The sequence below is a fragment of the Oncorhynchus nerka genome, linkage group LG18 (genome assembly GCF_034236695.1).
Source record: "Oncorhynchus nerka isolate Pitt River linkage group LG18, Oner_Uvic_2.0, whole genome shotgun sequence".
Classification (NCBI taxonomy): Eukaryota; Metazoa; Chordata; class Actinopteri; order Salmoniformes; family Salmonidae; genus Oncorhynchus; species Oncorhynchus nerka.
In genome coordinates, this window is record NC_088413.1 from 78,530,937 (window position 1) to 78,549,719 (window position 18,783).

Below are 18,783 nucleotides of genomic sequence, written 5' to 3' on the forward strand. Positions count from 1 at the left end.
CTCCTACATTTTAAACATATCTGTTCCGCGTGGGAAAGCCCCAGGTCCGTTTCGTAACAGGTCCAACTTTTTTAGACCCATGAAGACCCCTAGCGTGTGTGCGCGTGCACGAGAAACATTTATGGGTCTAACCAGAGAATTGTATATAAAATCCCTATTAATTTAGTATAATTTCTGTAGGACCTAGTAAAGATTGTTCATATAACTTTTATCATGCCTTTTTAATGTGGCATAAATACAACCAGTCATGATGTTTTCATCTGATTGGTCAACCACTTCAAAAGGTGCTCCCGTTGGCTTCCCGCACACGTTTGTCCAATCACAGAATCATTCCATCATCCAAACAGTGCGCTGATGGAAAGAGACACCCGTTACGTAAAACCTGAAGGTGTTTGTCATTAAGTCCACTTGTCGTCTGAATTGATGTTGCCAGTCTGCTGTACACGCGCGTCTCAAACACTTATCTCCACCTTGGGGTGAATAAAAATGTTGTTCTCTAACCGCAGTTTAGAAGTGTATAGCGCCCGTTTTAAAGTGAATTCGCTCATTTTCCTGCAGCTGACATGCCGTAATGTTAAATAATGGTCTGAATTATTGTGACAGGCTCAAGATTTACTGTGGTGATTATTTGTTTTTACCAGGACAATACCGGATGACTTTCACTCTTGGCTATTCCACCCTAAATGTTGCTGCTTTGTGTGTGTTTTTGTCCAGAAAGTCACAACAGAACGTTCACAGTCAGAGAGGCTGTTGCTCCTCAGTGAGTTTGAAGCCCGTAAGTATATTATAAGTATTAATTACACATATTAGAGCCATAGTAGCCTACATACCTTCTTTATGTTGACATTTTTTTCTGTTTACCAACCAGGGTTGGTGTCAATTCAGGAAATACACTGAAATTCAATGCTTTTCAGTTGGGAAAATGTTGGAATTGGGTTTACTTCCTGAATTGAAATAACAACTGATTTTAATGACAATAAGACATCTGAAGTGTTGTGTGTTTGTTGAGTCAATTACACCATGTCAAGCTTACCTTAGATATATCTATTATATATACAGTGGGGCAAAAAAGTATTTAGTCAGCCACCAATTGTGTAAGTTCTCCCACTTAAAAATATGAAAGAGGCGTGTAATTTTCATCATAGGTACATTTCAACTATGACAGACAAAATGAGAGAAAGTAAATCCAGAAAATCACATTGTAGGATTTTTAATGAATTAATTTGCAAATGATGGTGTAAAATAACACCATTGGTGGCTGACTAAATACTTCTTTACTACACTGTATTTTCAGGTCTCTCCAGCGACGTTCGATTGGGTTCAGGTCCAGGCTCTGGCAGGGCCACTCAAGGACTTTCAGAGACTTGTCCCGAAGCCACTCTTGTGTTGTCTTGTCTGTGTGCTTAGGGTCGTTGTCCTGTTGGATGGTGAACCTTCTCCCAAGTCTGAGGTCCTGAGCCGGTACCGGTACCCCCTGTATATAGCCTCCACATTGACTCTGTACCGGTACCCCGTGTATATAGCCTCCACATTGATTCTGTACCGGTACCCCTGTATATAGTCTCGCTATTGTTATTTTACTGCTGCTATTACTTTTATTTATTTTTTATTTTTTACTTAACACTTATTTTTCTTAACTTCTTAAAGCATTGTTGGTTAGGGGCTTGTAAGTAAGCATTTCACTGTAAGGTCTACACGTGTTGTATTCAGCATTTCACTGTAAGGTCTACTACACCTGTTGTATTCAGCATTTCACTGTAAGGTCTACTACACCTGTTGTATTCAGCATTTCACTGTAAGGTCTACACGTGTTGTATTCAGCATTTCACTGTAAGGTCTACTACACCTGTTGTATTCAGCATTTCACTGTAAGGTCTACTACACCTGTTGTATTCAGCATTTCACTGTAAGGTCTACACGTGTTGTATTCAGCATTTCACTGTAAGGTCTACTACACCTGTTGTATTCAGCATTTCACTGTAAGGTCTACTACACGTGTTGTATCCGATGCATGCCATTTGATGGTCATCTTTGAACTCTATTCCATGACCTTTGTTGTGTCTTGTTTTTATTTATTCATTATTATAATTCAATAATTTTTTTAAATCATTTGTTCTGTAAAGTCTGTTGAGACATGGTGAAATACACTTGAAATAAAAAGTAGTGGCCACCAGGCTAATGCCCTGCGTGTCTGGTCGGTAACCGGCCTTGCTGCTATGTCAGGGGTCCCTAAACTTTTTCTGCAAATGACCCCAAATTGACACTAGAAAATGCAGGGGACCCTATTTGAAAAAATGTGAACCCCTTGGTAATGCAGGTAGCTTAGAGGTTAAGAGTGTTGGGCCAGTAACCGAATTCCCTAGCAGGATCAGGGGAGGGGAATAAAACATGGCACAAACATACATTTTAAATCAAAACCCAGACACTACTACCAGCATGGAAACCTAATGTTAAAGCATGCATAACAAATAAACTAACATAAATGAGTTGAAATCAAATAAAATAATTTCAAAACATTGGTACTTTGAAAAAAAAAAAAAACCTAAGCCAACATATTTGTGGGTTACATCTTTTGTCCAATGGAAAATAATTGCAAAAAAGGCAGATAACCTACTTAGCAAATTAAGCTTAGGTATCATTTGAGGGCTCACTAATGCAATAAAGTGAGCAGAAAGTCAACAAAATTGTTGAACTCTTTTTATTTATTTAAATATTTTTTATATATATTGACGTAGCCAGGGAGTGAAGCAGTGACAGGACTATGATACAGCTCACTTCACTACCAGAGATTACCCGGTAACACATCTGCCAAGGTACATTTGAGCAAGGCACTTGTAATATTTGTGTTGTGGAGAAATGACCAGGCAGGAGACGGGAGTACAGTTAGTTTTCGTTTAGTCAAAAAAAAACTCGTGCTCCACAGTTCGCGGCATTCCAGTGCGCATGTGCATTTCCTATTAGGTGTAGTAACGTAACACTGCCGTAATGCATTACTGCTTAGTAACAGCACAGTAACTAATATAAACAGATGTAGATCCCAGATACTACACTCCTCCCCCATAGTGTTTAACTCCCAGAGAACAAGGTAAATATGTTAGGTAACTACTAATGCAATATCTGAACAATGCATTCTTAAACATTTTTCAACTACTGGGTTGAAGCAGACTTTTCAGAGCCCAGCACAAATCCAGGGGATTATTCTGCCCCGAAGATGGAGTTTGTGTCCTAATAACTAACCCAGGTAATGTCCTTTTTCTTTCCTTTTATCTAGGACATATTAAAGTGTTTGTTTTACTGTCCGTTACCTCCTTAACCAGCTCAACTCACAGGTCAAGCTTTTGAGGTGCCCTTCGCTGTCGAATAGGATATCTCCGCTCCTCCTGGGCTTCCTGTGGTGGGCCAGGTTCGGGTGGAAGGTCAGGCTCTGTCTCTCCCGTACGTCCACAGTCAGGAGAATAGTCCTGGGGGTCGTTATTGTTCTTGTTCTCTCGGCATGTCTCTGCTGGGGCGTTGGACCGTAGCAGATGATCCACATGAACGTTGACCTGGCGATGACCAATTTGGACTTGGTAAGTCAAAGGTCCTCTGCGTTGCAAGATCACACCTGAGTTCCACAGGCGCTTGGGGTGTCTGAAATCACGTACCATCACCCTCTCTTCCTCTTTGAATTCTCTGACAGTCTTTGAGTGTCTGTCATGAGCTTTCTTCTGCTGTAGCTGGTGCTTTGCCACAGTGCTTGACAAGTCTGGTTTCAACAATGTCAGGCGGGTACGTGGTTGGCGTTTCAGAAACAGTTCAGTTGGTGTACATTCCGTTACTGTGTGTGGGGTGTTACGGTAAGTAAACAGGAACCGGGGAAGCCTTTGGTGGATGGACACAGACTGAACCTCGAGTCTAGTCCAGGCCTTCTTAAAGGTTTGCACGGCTCTCTCCGCTGCTCCGTTTGATGCCGGATGGTAAGGTGGTGACAGGATGTGCCTTACCCCATTGTTCTTGAGAAAATCGTTTGACGTGAACGGAGGGCCATTGTCCGATACGAGCTCCTTGACTAGTCCAAAGGATGCAAACAGGTGTCTGAGAAGATTGATGGTCTTCTCAGCTGTGGTCAGTTGAGTAGGGAACACTTCCATCCACTTGGAATGGACATCGACGACAACAAGGAAGTGTTGCTTGTCAATTTCGGCGTAATCCACATGGATGCGTTCCCAAGGTGTAGCAGCCCAGGACCATGGATGAAGAGGTGCAGCAGCAGGCTTGTTGCGAACAGCTTCACAAGGTGAGCAGTGGCCTACATGCTGTTGAATGTCCTGATCCAGTCCAGGCCACCACAGATAACTGCGAGCGAGTGCTTTCATTCGAGTGATCCCTGGATGTCCCTCATGCAGGTCAGATAGCAGTCTCCTCTAGAATTTGTGAGGTACCACCACCCTTGATCCCCACAGAACACACCCTTGATCAGTGGACAACTGGTCTTTCTTGTCGATGAATGGACGAAGGTTATCGTCATTTACGAAGGTTGGCCAACCGCCTAATGTTAAGTCAAGACTTTGGAAAGCACTGGGTCTTTCCTTGTTTCCTCTGCTATGTCTGAAGCAGATATGGGCAGTTCGTCAATGAGTGAGATCTGGAAGACTGCTCTATCATCTTCACTGTCGGAGTCACTATTGCACGGTAGTCTCGATAGTGCATCGGCATTTGCATGATCACTGGATCGTCTGTACTCAATCTCGTAGTCGTAGGCTAACAATATCAGAGCCCAACGTTGCATTCGAAGTGCAGCAAGGGTTGGTATAGCTGATTTTGGTCCAAGGATGGCCAACAGAGGCTTGTGATCTGTCAGCAGTTGGAACTTCCTTCCGTAGAGGTATTTGTGAAACTTCTTCACTCCGAATATTATGCTCAGGGCTTCCTTCTCAATTTGAGCATAATTTTTCTCACTTGGTGACAGAGTCCGTGATGCAAATGCAATAGGGTGTTCTTCACCTGACGGTAGAACATGTGAGATGACGGCTCCTACTCCGTATGGAGATGCATCACACGCGAGTCTCAGCTTCATCTCTGTGTTATAGTGGGCAAGCCACTTGCTCTTTAGCAGACGCTGTTTGCAAGTCTTGAATGCTTCTTCGCATTGTGGGGACCAATTCCACTTTGTATCGGCCTGCAGCAGTTGGTGAAGCGGATGCAACAATGTGGACAAGTTTGCCACAAACTTTCCGTAATAGTTCAGGAGCCCCAAAAATGACCTCAGCTCTGAGATATTTGTGGGTGCTGGAGCGTTTACGATTGCTTCCACCTTGCTGTTGGTTGGGTGCAGGCCTTGTGCATCAATCTTGTATCCGAGATACTCCACTGAGTCCTGGAGGAACTCACACTTGCTGCGTTTCATTCTCACTCCGTATTTCTCCAGTCTTGACATCACTTTGTCCAGCACTACAAGGTGCTCTCCCATGGTTGGTGCTGACACGAGGATGTCGTCCATGAAGCACACAACATGGTCTATACCGTCCAAGATCTGATCCATTGTTTGTTGGAATATCGCTGGAGCTGTCGAGATTCCATAGGCCAAGCGATTGAATCTGAATAGCCCCTTGTGTGTATTGATGGTCAGACACTGTTCTGACTCCGGATCCAGCTTCAGTTGCTGATAAGCGAATGCCAGGTCCAGCTTACTGAAAACCTTCCCATCAGCTAGAGTGGCAAACAGATCTTCAGCGTTTGGTAGTGGATATTCCTCTGGTAGTATGCAGCGATTTACTGTGACCTTGTAGTCACCGCACATTCTGACGGTCTTGTCTTTCTTTGGGACTACAACAATCGGAGCGGCCCAGTCGCTCCTCGCTACTTTCGTTATTATGTTATTCTTCTGTAGGCGGTCCAGTTCCTTCTCTACTGCTACCTTAAGAGCATAGGGAACTGGACGTGGTTTGTGAAAGATAGGCTTGGTTCCTTCTTGCACTCTGACTTTTGCTGTGAAGTCTTGTATTTCACCGTAGCCATCTTTAAAAAGTTATTTGTGCTTCTCCAGCATGTTAGTGAGTGTAGCCTGACTCACTGGTTTGTCATTTCTCAGACTGAAGATTTCTCCCCAGTTCAACTTGATCTTTTGTAGCCAGTTTCTGCCTAGCAAGGCTGATTTTTCTCCTTTAACAATGACAAGCGGTAGCGTCCACTCCTTCCCCTCATACCGGACTGGTACCTGGATCTGCCCTAACACAGGAATAGTGTCACCAGTGTATGAAGAAAGGCGGATGGGCGCGGGCTGAAGAGGGCACTCTTTCAGTTTTTCTTTGTAGAGTCTCTCTGGAACCAGGGATACAGACGCTCCGGTGTCCAGCTGCATTTTTACTGGTTTTCCCGCTAACTCCATGTTGAGATAGATTCCATCTTTTAGTTGTTGAGCTGTGTACACTGTGAACAGTTCCACTACTGTTTCAGTTGTACCTTCCTCTTCTTGTGCTGCGTCTGACACTTTGTGCGCTCTTGCTGTGCGTTGCGAGGCTTTACACACTCTCTGTAAATGTCCAACCTTTCCACAATTGTGGCACTTTTCCTTTTGGAATCGACATTCACTGTGCTGATGATTATCTCCCCCACATCTGTAGCAACTTGGCTTAGACCTTTGAGATGTGGGCTGCTTTGTTCTTGTGTAACCTTGAGGACGGGACTGAAAAAAGTGTGACTTTGTTGAGCTTTTTTCACCACGTGCATCACTGACCTTGTGAACACCTTTCTGACGTTCTGCATGTCCCGATAGCTCAATAGTATCCATGTGGGCAAGCTCGAGTCCAAGTGCTATATCACAGGCTTTCTTAAAGGTCAGGTCCTTCTCTGACAGGAGCCTTCTGTGATATGCTTCACCTGTGAGATCACATACAAACTTGTCTCGGAGAGCATCATCAAGAAATCGTGCAAACTCACATGTACTTGCCAGCCTTTTCAAAGCAAGGATGTAGTCAGCCACGGTTTCCCCTTGACTCTGGTGACGTTGGTAAAATCTGAAACGTTCTGCAATGAGAATTGGCTTAGGCTTGAAATACCTTGAAAGAGTTTCAAGGTATTTCAAGGTCCACTCACACTGACAGCGTCGTGAAGAAGGCGCAGCAGCGCCTCTTCAACCTCAGGAGGCTGAAGAAATTCGGCTTGTCACCAAAAGCACTCACAAACTTCTACAGATGCACAATCGAGAGCATCCTGGCGGGCTGTATCACCGCCTGGTACGGCAACTGCTCCGCCCTCAACCGTAAGGCTCTCCAGAGGGTAGTGAGGTCTGCACAACGCATCACCGGGGGCAAACTACCTGCCCTCCAGGACACCTACACCACCCGATGTTACAGGAAGGCCATAAAGATCATCAAGGACATCAACCACCCGAACCACTGCCTGTTCACCCCGCTATCATCCAGAAGGCGAGGTCAGTACAGGTGCATCAAAGCTGGGACCGAGAGACTGAAAAACAGCTTCTATCTCAAGGCCATCAGACTGTTAAACAGCCACCACTAACATTGAGTGGCTGCTGCCAACACACTGTCATTGACACTGACCCAACTCCAGCCACTTTAATAATGGGAAATGATGTAAATATATCACTAGCCACTTTAAACAATGCTACCTTATATAATGTTACTTACCCTACATTATTCATCTCATATGCATATGTATATACTGTACTCTAGATCATCGACTGCATTCTTATGTCACTAGCCACTTTAACTATGCCACTTTGTTTACTTTGTCTACATACTCATCTCATATGTATATACTGTACTCGATACCATCTACTGTATGCTGCTCTGTACCATCACTCATTCATATATCCTTATGTACATATTCCTTATCCCCTTACACTGTGTATAAGACAGTAGTTTTGGAATTGTTAGTTAGATTACTTGTTGGTTATCACTGCATTGTCGGAACTAGAAGCACAAGCATTTCGCTACACTCGCATTAACATCTGCTAACCATGTGTATTTGACAAATAAAATTTGATTTGATTTAGTTCAACTCCACTGCTTTCATTGGTTCAATGAGACCTTTCAGCAATCCATACTCAGTTGGACCCAAAACACTGAGAAATACGTCTGCTTTCTTTCCATCTTTGATTTCATTTGCAGCCAGCCAACGCTCAAAACGCTCCAAATAGGAATCAAAATCCTCTTTTGTAGCCTCAAACTCTGGTACTCGACCAATGGTTGCCATTTTCACAGTTAATTGTTCAGTTTCCTTATATTCCTTAATTTTCTGAATATTCATCTACTTCTTCACTTCAAAAGTTTCTGCAATTACTTCATTCACTGCACTCATTTGTATTAATGTACACACCGTGTTACGTCCCTTCTTCCTTTTTTTTCTTTCTTCCCCTTGACAATATTTCTCCACTGAGATCGCCTAATTTCAATGGGTTCAATGACAGTTTCTTTTATTTAACCACCAGAGGGCAGTGTCGCTATTATGGACTCCAATAGTCTTGCTTACTTGGCAGCTCCTGAATACTGTACTAGCAGTGCTAGCAGTGGTTAGCCTACTCTACTGGCGAAAGAAAATAAAAAATAACTGACGAATTACATTTTTTTTTGGGGAGTTTCATTACTCACGCAACATTCTTCCCTTCAAGCAATGTCCGTTTATGTAGTTTAATCACCTCGTCGCCACTGTAATATTTGTGTTGTGGAGAAATGACCAGGAGGGAGACGGGAGTACAGTTAGTTTTCGTTTAGTCAAAAAAAACTCGTGCTCCACAGTTCGCGGCATTCCAGTGCGCATGTGCATTTCCTATTAGGTGTAGTAACGTAACACTGCCGTAATGCATTACTGCTTAGTAACAGCACAGTAACTAATATAAACAGATGTAGATCCCAGATACTACAGCACTTAACCCTAATTGTTCCTGTAAATCGCTCTGGATAAGTGTGTCTGCAAAATGACTAAAATGTCAATGTCAACGCTGCTTGTTCATATTATAATTCACTCCATTGTAGGTGCAGCAGCCTGTACCAGCACACACAATGACGTGAACGTGCATTCTAATAGTGTAAAAAGCCCTTACTTGAAACTAAAAGTTTGTATTCTATACCCATTTGGAGAGAAACAAGTACTTCGATTTGTTTGATAAAAGAAAAATAAATATCAACTTCTGTCCATAGCTGTACTCCTTTCTAGCCAAGACCAAATTGTTTATTTTTTTATTTTTATTTTTAATTTTTTTATTAACAACAAATCAATACATAAAGCACATGAGGGAACACAAGCATACATAGATTACAAACAATGGACAATCGAGCTAGGGGGTACAATATCACATTACAATTACACAAGGACCTTAAGGGACATGCATATACTTACAATTCTAACAGCTTTTTTGTTAGTAGAGCATTTAACCGTCTTAAAATACAGTTCAATTTCTTTTTGTAGGGTACGAAAATGTGGTTTTCTGTTTGTAAATTTACATTTGTGTATATGAAATTTGGCCAAAAGAATAATGAAATTAATTACATAAAAATGATTCCGCTTATTTCTATTGTATGTAAAGAATCCAAACAGTACATCTCTCCACAATAGTGTAAAATCTTCATAAATGTGTTCAATTATAAACCTACTGATGTCTTGCCACAGTTTTCTTACATGCATACAATGCCAAAAAAGATGCACAACTGTTTCTGGGTGGTCGTTACAAAAGGAACAATTTGAGTTGATGTTTTCCTTAAACTTCTTCATATAGTGGTTGGCAGGATAATATTTATGAATAATTTTAAAGGAAACTTCCTTAATTTTGTTAACAAGTAGGTATGTTTGTGGCAACATCCAAACTTTTTTCCAACAGATATTATCAATAAATCCATTCCAATAAGGCATGACATAAGGTATAGTAGCCAAGACCAAATTGCATGGCGAAAGAATAAGGAATATGACATCACTTCCGCCTGTACTTCCTGGAGACACAACCCTCAGACGTCGACTTCAAAACGCTTCCGTAAAAAATTCCACTCCGGTGCGTACTGCTACGTTTTCAGTGTACTAGCAAGTATACGACGTTTTTGGAAATATTTTTCAACATTTATCTAAATAGAATGAAGGCCAAGGGATTTGCAGTTACCCATCACCTGTAAAGGTAAAGCGTTAGTTAGCAGGTTACGGACAACTAACCTAGTTCTTTTACTCGCCATTTTGATAAGAGCTACGACCCGAAATTATTTTAATAGCAGGTTAGGAGGGCAGTTTTGCCATCCCTAATTATTTTTTATAACCTTAACCAAATTGTCCGAACCTGCTACGTTGTTTCTCATTACCCGTTGCGTAATACTTTGTACTAATCTGCTACGAAAAAGTAACTTCCGGTCGTAACTGTATCGAAGTGGCGCGAAGAGTGTTTCTCATGGTTAGATAGCTACATCTCCAAATACGATGTAGGCATTTGGCTAGGTAATTTATATAGTGGAAATTACATTATCTGTCTAGTTCATGTGGAGAGGAATGTCATCGGGGTGTTTTTGATTACTTTGTCTTTGTAGAGACATTAGTGCAAAATGGATGTTGACGTTAAACTAGAGGAAGATGAGAGGGAGATATCCCATACAGTAATTTGGTCTGATTCGATTAATGCCTGGATAGATTACCCAAATTCAACATTGTCAGAAAACACAGAAACAGGTTACCATGTGGGTTTACTGAAAGAGCATTCACATGTACCTCCCATCAGTCCCCAAACAACAAGCCACGGGCAGATTTTACGTCTTTTTCCTGAAATGACCGGAGCAAGTGATGGGGAGAACAGGGCTGTCAAAGTGGTTTATTTCTGTAAAGATCAAGATACCATCAGCACATCTGAAGGGAATTCAATCAAAGAGCAGTCATGGCATTTAGCACCGTCCAGTGATATTCTGACAGGACATGCATCCACTTTCAGTGGTTATTTTGAAGCTCAAATCAACCCAACTTCACAGGTTTCTAGCCAAACACAGACCAATAATAAATTGCCCTCTGACAATGTTAATATCCCAAGCCCTAGTACTGCCATTCATTCTGTGCTAACCTCACCTGCTCCAGAAAACGACTGTCATTTAGCTGTATCTACTAGGCCTATTCTTCCAGAATATTGTGAGCCATTGAACTTTCCCTCTGATGAAGAGGAAGACTACAATGCCAATTTAAGTCAAAGACTACAATGCCGGAAAACGTTAGAGGATAAATGGATACGTCAGTGTCGTGGCAGTTACTCAAGACCCAACCTAAGAAAGTTTGGGAGATATTGGAAAGATCCATACGTCAAGTGCAAGGAGATCGGTGTAGATTTCAATGTTGGATCTGGAGCGAAACAGAAACTGAATTTGCATTTACTGACAGTTGGTGTAATGCTTGAGGTGTCAGAATATGCTAGAATCATTAATAGATCTCGCCCTCATGTTATCTTTGATATTCTAGATTACAACTTTGTTCTTGGTGTACAACATGAACAACAATATTACTTTTCATACAGGGTAGAAAATAAATTAAAAGAAATGATGAAGATGTATTCTAAGAGAACACCTGAGTGGTTAACAGAAGTCTTTGACCTTCCTGATCCAAAGACAGTTAGAGTTTTGGAATACTCCTTTAAACGGGAACAGTTCTATTTGCAAAACAGCTTGTCAAATCCTACACCTTTTGATGTTTGCATAAAGGAGGAGCCTGTTGTGGGCCTGATCTCTCCTCTGCATGTGAAGACTGAGAGCTTCTCCACTGAGACAGATGTGACACGGTGTGCTGATGAGACGGCAATCCTTGGCCCTGAAAATGGACGTAATGATACCTGCACAAGGTATGAGCCTTATATGGGCATCTTCTGTCCTCAACATGTCCAGACGGAAACCTTCCCAACTCAGACAGATATAACAATGGATCAATCCTTCATGATGCCCACTGTAGAAGAAGCATTGAGGGTACTCTACCCGATCTGTAAGGGAAAAGGACTTGACCTTGTTGTGAAATCAAAATATGGGAAAAATAAGAAACTTGACTTGCATCTATTGACCAGAGATGTAATGTTTGAATTGGCTGACTTTGCCTCACAAGTCTGTGGAAATCAGAAGCAGGTTGTGTGTGAGTTTCTCGAGCATAATTTTGATTTGGATTTAAAAAGTGGGAAAACTGAGCTGGCCGAAGATATTATGAGAAGGTTAAGAGCAGTTTTACGGCGCAAGACAGATAAAAAACGTACATGGAGATTGGGACTTGAAAATGAAGCTTTTTTAAAGAAGTCACGCAAACGAAAGAACCCTGCGGAGATGTCCACTAACCAGAAGGTCACTACAGCATCACTTGAGCCGAAATACCAAATGAAAGAAGTATCAAAAAGGAGGAGATTGAATTTAATGAGGAAGAAGAAAGACATGGACATGTTAGTAACCAAGGAGACCGAGGGAGGCCATTTCTCTGAAGTAGTACCAATAGAACCTCGTCTTGTCAAAATAGAGAGAATCTCTGATGAGACTGACCTTGCACTTTGTACTGACGAAACAAAGCAAATTGTCGTTAGCAACTTGGACCAATCAAATGTGACGTCTCACACCAAAAATATGGTGAAAGCCAAAGCGTGCTACCCACTCTGTGAGGAAATAGGTCTGGACCTTGATGTCACATCCAAACCATCTAAACAGAAACTGGAATTTAATTTACTGACAAACGGTGTAATATTTGAGGTGCATAAATATGCAGGGATGAAATCCCATCATAAAAAAAAAAAAAGTGGGCGCATTCTCATTGATATTCTAAAATACAATTTTGATTTTAGTTTGCAAAATCAGAGACGTAATCTATTTCCACAGCATATTTGCTGTAAAGTGAAACGAATGGTTCAGAAACACAAATCTGAGCTCATGAGAAAAAGAGAAATCTCAAAAGAGGTGTTCATAATACCGAGTGTGTTTAAAAGCCAAGCAAAAACAAATGTGCTTTCAGATTATTTTCCTGAAAAAAATATGGAACAAAACGCAAGGCTGGTTTATCCTCATCATGGTAAAGACACTATCTCTGTGGAGACAGCTGAAACAGTCTCCACTGATGAAGCAGCGATGCTTGACCGGGATAATGGACCTGCTGACATCTGCATAAAGGAGGAGGAGGAGTCAGATCTTCACTCTGAGGTCAAACTGGTTTATTTCTGCAAAGACCAAGATACCGTCAGAACATCTGAAGAGCATTTGATCAAAGATGGATCATGGCATGAATCAACACCCAGTAATATTCTGACTGGAAATGTATTCAGCCTTCCACAGTCACCACTACCAGCTGCAGAAAGTGGTCCTTTCGGAAGTAAAACCGAGCCAACTTCACAGATATAACCAGACGGTCCAATGCAGAATCACTCGAGACAAAATACCATAGACTTGACAGAAGTAACCAGGGGAAAAAAGGGATTTAATGAGGATAAATACATGTTTATAGCCAAGAAGGAAAAGAAAGTTGTCAGACAAGTAGAACCTCATTGAGATGAGATGGATCTGCCAGGGGAAAGAAAAGCACTTCCTTTACTTCCTGACTGAGATCTCAGGGGGGGGGGGAGATGGAAAGAAAAGTCTGATCTGCTCGCTGTGAAACGCCAGTTTCTCATTTGCCTGAAAAAAAAATGAGAAAAAGATTGATATTGTTATATGTGATGAAGTGCAACACGAGGTGGATTCTTACCGAACTTTCAAAATGCTTTGTAGTCGAGACTGGTTCTGAGAAGAAATGCTAAATCCTTGCTGGATACAGATCAGGGGGCTATTGAAAATCTGCAAAAGTCAAATTCCCTCAGTTCAAGAAGACGACTCGTACCTGGGAATGGCTCTGGACTAATTACAAAAAATCACTGCAGAAAGCAGAGACAACAAGAGTTTTGCCAAAAGGAAGAAGGGCTGTTGATCACTTGTGTGGTAGAGAGAAACACCCAGAATCAGTCTGGACAGGATGGAGTTTTAGTCTGGACAGGATGGAGTTTTAGTCTGGACAGGATGTAGTTTTAGTCTGGACAGGATGGAGTTTTATTCTGGACAGGATGGAGTTTTAGTCTGGACAGGATGGAGTTTCAGTCTGGACAGGATGGAGTTTTAGTCTGGACAGGATGTAGTTTTAGTCTGGACAGGATGGAGTTTTATTCTGGAGAGGATGGAGCTTCAGTCTGGACAGGATGGAGTTTTAGTCTGGACAGGATGGAGTTTTAGTCTGGAAAGGATGGAGCTTCAGTCTGGACAGGATGGAGTTTCAGTCTGGACAGGATGGAGTTTTAGTCTGGACAGGATGGAGATTTAGTCTGGACAGGATGGAGCTTCAGTCTGGACAGGATGGAGCTTCAGTCTGGACAGGATGGAGCCTAACTGTGGAAAAACAGAAACTGACTGATACACACATTACAATGACAAATCAATGACCAGATTGGCAACCAGCTCCAGCTACTCAGCATCACTCTGACTATTTGTGCTGGTTGTTTTCTGTCTCAGCTGAAGGGAGGACATTGTGTTTTAAAGTATTTTCTTTCTGTCCTGAAGTAGGTCTACCTGCTTAATACACACATACTTTCATATAGGTAAAGCAAAGGCACGCTATGACTTAACTCTACCTTCATATATTGGGCTGCCTTTATCACAATAGTTTCACAGTTTAAAAACGTGTGTTTTCAAATGACTGTATGCTACATTGATCTTTGGATCACACTTGGAATGCGAAAGGTTCCGAATGTTAGTTTTAGGTCTCCCTGAAGTCCGTAGACTTCCACTCTATTAGTCACCCTAGAACACAGTCAACGAGCCTAACGGAGAGGTGTATTCATCAGGGATATACTGTAGCTAAATGTTTAATGGAGGGCTACGCGAGCGTTTCTTGGACCATTTCAGAAATTGGTACACAAGAAGGAGGAGCACTAGTCTTTTTAGGATTAAGTGAAAATAGGGAGACAATGTATTTGTATTAAGGGTTTAGTCTTTGAATCGTGGATTTGTGCAGATTCCCTTGGCCTTCCTTCCTGTTTAACCTTTGATGTCTGGTCTTGCTGTAGAGACTGAATACAGCAGGATTATTGCTAGACTTTTTTTGTTTTCTTAACTATTTTACGACGTATTCATTGACGAAACGAACTCCACTACAAATACAAGCCTCTATAGAAGAACCTCTGATCCTTTTTTTTGTTAGAAATAAAAAGACAAAGATGTTTTATTTTCTAAGAGTATGTAGTAGTAGCATTAGTGAAATAACCTACTATGATGGATCATATTATTATTATTTTTATCAGTGGGCTATTTTGTTTTTTTTTCCTTTTTTTGTGGAAAGATTTAGAGACTGTATCCAGACCTGCCTTACTGTTACCAATATGTTCCTTTTTTGAACAGGGAGTTATTCTACCGTAAACTAAGATTCTTTTTACGTATTTTTTATTTTTTTAAGGATACTTCCACTGACATTCTTAGAGCTGTCATTTTATTGTGAGGAACTGCAGTTCGATCGGAATAGTTTTTCTGTTTTCGTCCTCTGTTTTGTGAGTGACCCTCTCACTCAGTCAACTCGTCTCAGGGCACAAGTCTCCCCTTCTCCAGACACCGCGTGTGAATCAGAATCCGTAGCTAGTTGTGACACGTGAGCCTCTGGATGAAAAGGTATGCAAGTAATTTGTTTTTTATGAGGGGGGGCGGGGGTTAAATTATGATAACATTTTAAGATTTCATAGAATCTGACTGGTGCCAATAGCATTCAGGTCAACACTTAAAGCAATGTGAATTAGCTGTAATTGCTTGGTCTGATATCTTCATACATGTGTTTGTGTTTCCAGCAGAGTATCCCTAAAGCAGCGTGGTCCTATCAGCCCCTCATGTTGGACTAAACACTTTCAACTCTACACAAGTGAAAACCCCAAATCCCTAAAGGTGTGTTAAATCCCTAAATATTATTTTTAAGAATCAGAATTTTTTGGACAATTTGTCTGAATTTGTTTTCTTTGGTAATTGGTCTCTTGACTTATCAGATCAGCTTTGAAAAAGATCTGATGTGATTGGTCAAACATTGTGGCTTAGAAGAATAGCTTAATGGGGATGTCAATGTTATCCAATTATTATACTGTATGTGGAGTGGACATCACTGTGATTAACAATGGAACTAAACACTGTGATTAACACTGGAACTAAACACTATGATTAACACTGGCACTAAACACTGTGATTAACACTGATTAACACTGGAACAAACCACTGTGATTAACACTGGAACAAACCACTGTGATTAACACTGGCACTAAACACTGTGATTAACACTGGAACTAAACACTGTGATTAACACTGGAACTAAACACTGATTAACACTGTGATTAACACTGGAACTAAACACTATGATTAACACTGTGATTAAGACTGGCACTAAACACTGTGATTAACACTGGAACTAAACACTGTGATTAACACTGGAACTAAACACTGATTAACACTGGAACTAAACACTGTGATTAACACTGGCACTAAACACTGATTAACACTGGAACTAAACACCCCTGAACAAGGCAGTTAACCCATTGTTCCCCGGTAGGCCGTCAATGAAAATAAGAATTTGTTCTTAACTGTCTTGCCTAGTTGAATAAAGGTAAAAAATAAATATATATATAATATTTAACCACCTATGGAAAGTTGATTGCATCGTTTCTCTCTTCATTTTATTCACAGATCCTCTATTTGCCATACTAGAGGGACATGAAGTCTGACTCCATCCTCAACATGTGGACCTGCCCTGAGGATGTTGGACACCACTGTTACACCTTCAGCCTTCGTTGATTTCCTGTCAGACTGGTTGTTTTTCAACTCCATTCCACGGACGGACTGACCCGAACTTTTACCAGAACAGGAACACAATGTTCATCAGACTCTCCTCACCAGTGGACTGACTACTGAGACTGGTCATCTTTGAACTCAAGAGGAATACAATGTTCAACAGACTCTCTCCTCACCAGTGGACTGACTACTGAGACTGGTGGTCTTTGAACTCAACAGGAACACAATGTTCAACAGACTCCCTCCTCACCAGTGGACTGACTACTGAGACTGGTTGTGAGGTCACAGGAAATAGAGTGATCTGTTAGGAGGGATGCAGCATTGTAATCCTGATTTAGATGATGGTTATAAGGAGAGTTCAGGTCGTAACCAGTCCACTGAGATGAATGTAGATGTCGACACCCTGGCCAATATAGGCTTTGGAGAGGTAATGTAAAGTGTCCAAGGCGGTAAAATAATCCCTGATTGTATTAAATAATGTATTACATTCCCTTCATTAAATTTCCTACATCACGTTTTGGAAATACAATGGTCATTAAAAAATCTAATAAAATCTGCATTTACACTGTTTGGCATTTTTGTGGTGGAGGGTTTTTTTTGTGCATCTTAAGAGTGGAAACCCTATGTGATTGGCTCTTTCAACATTTCATCTAGCCTATCAGTGGGTATGTTTTGTCACTTTGCTTTGTTACACCACGATCGTTTGAGTTTTATGTTCATTCTAGTCTGGCAAATAAAAATAAAAAAATTGAATAATTTTGCACGCCCAATTTTTCAGTTTTTGATTTGTTAAAAAAGTTTGAAATATCCAATAAATGTCGTTCCACTTCATGATTGTGTCCCACTTGTTGTTGATTCTTCACAAAAAATACAGTTTTATATCTTTATCTTTGAAGCCTGAAATGTGGCAAAAGGTCGCAAAGTTCAAGGGGGCCGAATACTTTCGCGAGGCACTGTACCTTCTTTATGTTGACATTTTTTTCTGTTTACCAACCAGGATTGGTGTCAATTCAGGAAATACACTGAAATTCAAATGTTCTTCAATGCTTTTCAGTTGGGAAAATGCGGAATTGGAATTTGGTTTACTTCCTGAATTGAAATAACAACTGATTTTAATGACTCAATAAGACATCTGAAGTGTTGTGTGTTTGTGTTGAGTCAATTACACCATGTCAAGCTTACCTTAGATATATCTATTATATATATATATACAGTGGGGCAAAAAAGTATTTAGTCAGCCACCAATTGTGCAAGTTCTCCCACTTAAAAAGATGAGAGAGGCCTGTAATGTTCATCATAGGAACACTTCAACTATGACAGACAAAATGAGAAAAAAAATCCAGAAAATCACATTGTAGGATTTTTAAAGAATTTATTTGCAAATTATGGTGGAAAATAAATATTTGGTCAATAACAAAAGTTTATCTCAATACTTTGTTATATACCCTTTGTTGGCAATGACAGACGTCAAACTTTTTCTGTAAGTCTTCACAAGGTTTTCACACACTGTTGCTGGTATTTTGGCCCATTCCTCCATGCAGATCTCCTCTAGAGCAGTGATGTTTTGGAGCTGTTGCTGGGCAACACAGACTTTCAACTCCCTGCAAAGATTTTCTATGGGGTTGAGACATTTCTTAAATGTAAGCAAACGGAACGAAACTAGGATACACATAACAGCCCCAGACCATTATCCCTCCTCCACCAAACTTTACAGTTGGCACTATGCATTTGGGCAGGTAGCATTCTCCTGGCATCCTCCAAACCCCGATTTGTCTGTCGGACTGCCAGATGGTGAAGCGTGATGCATCACTCCAGAGAACGTGTTTCCACTGCTCCAAAGGCGGTGAGCTTTACACCACTCCAGCCGACGTTTGGCATTGCGCATGGCTGCATCGTAGTTTGTCCTCCTTAGGCAGTTAGCCTAGCTACATCATAGTTTGCCCTCCTTAGGCAGTTTTTCTAGCTGCATCATAGTTTGCCCTCCTTAGACAGTTAGCCTAGCTGCATCAGAGTTTGTCCTCCTTAG

General features: G+C 41.2%; 1 long non-coding RNA gene across 4 annotated transcripts; it reads left to right on the forward strand.

Moving 5' to 3' along the window:
• Positions 1–9,930: 9,930 nt before the first annotated feature.
• LOC135561927 (uncharacterized) lies at positions 9,931–17,588 on the forward strand. 4 transcript variants are annotated; one of them, XR_010459810.1, is made up of 4 exons: positions 9,931–10,105; positions 11,655–15,599; positions 15,773–15,866; positions 16,653–17,588. It is a non-coding gene; the product is annotated as an uncharacterized LOC135561927 (long non-coding RNA). The 4 variants fall into 4 exon arrangements; XR_010459811.1 differs by having other exon boundaries at positions 9,971–9,985; XR_010459809.1 differs by having other exon boundaries at positions 9,950–15,599.
• Positions 17,589–18,783: the final 1,195 nt, after the last annotated feature.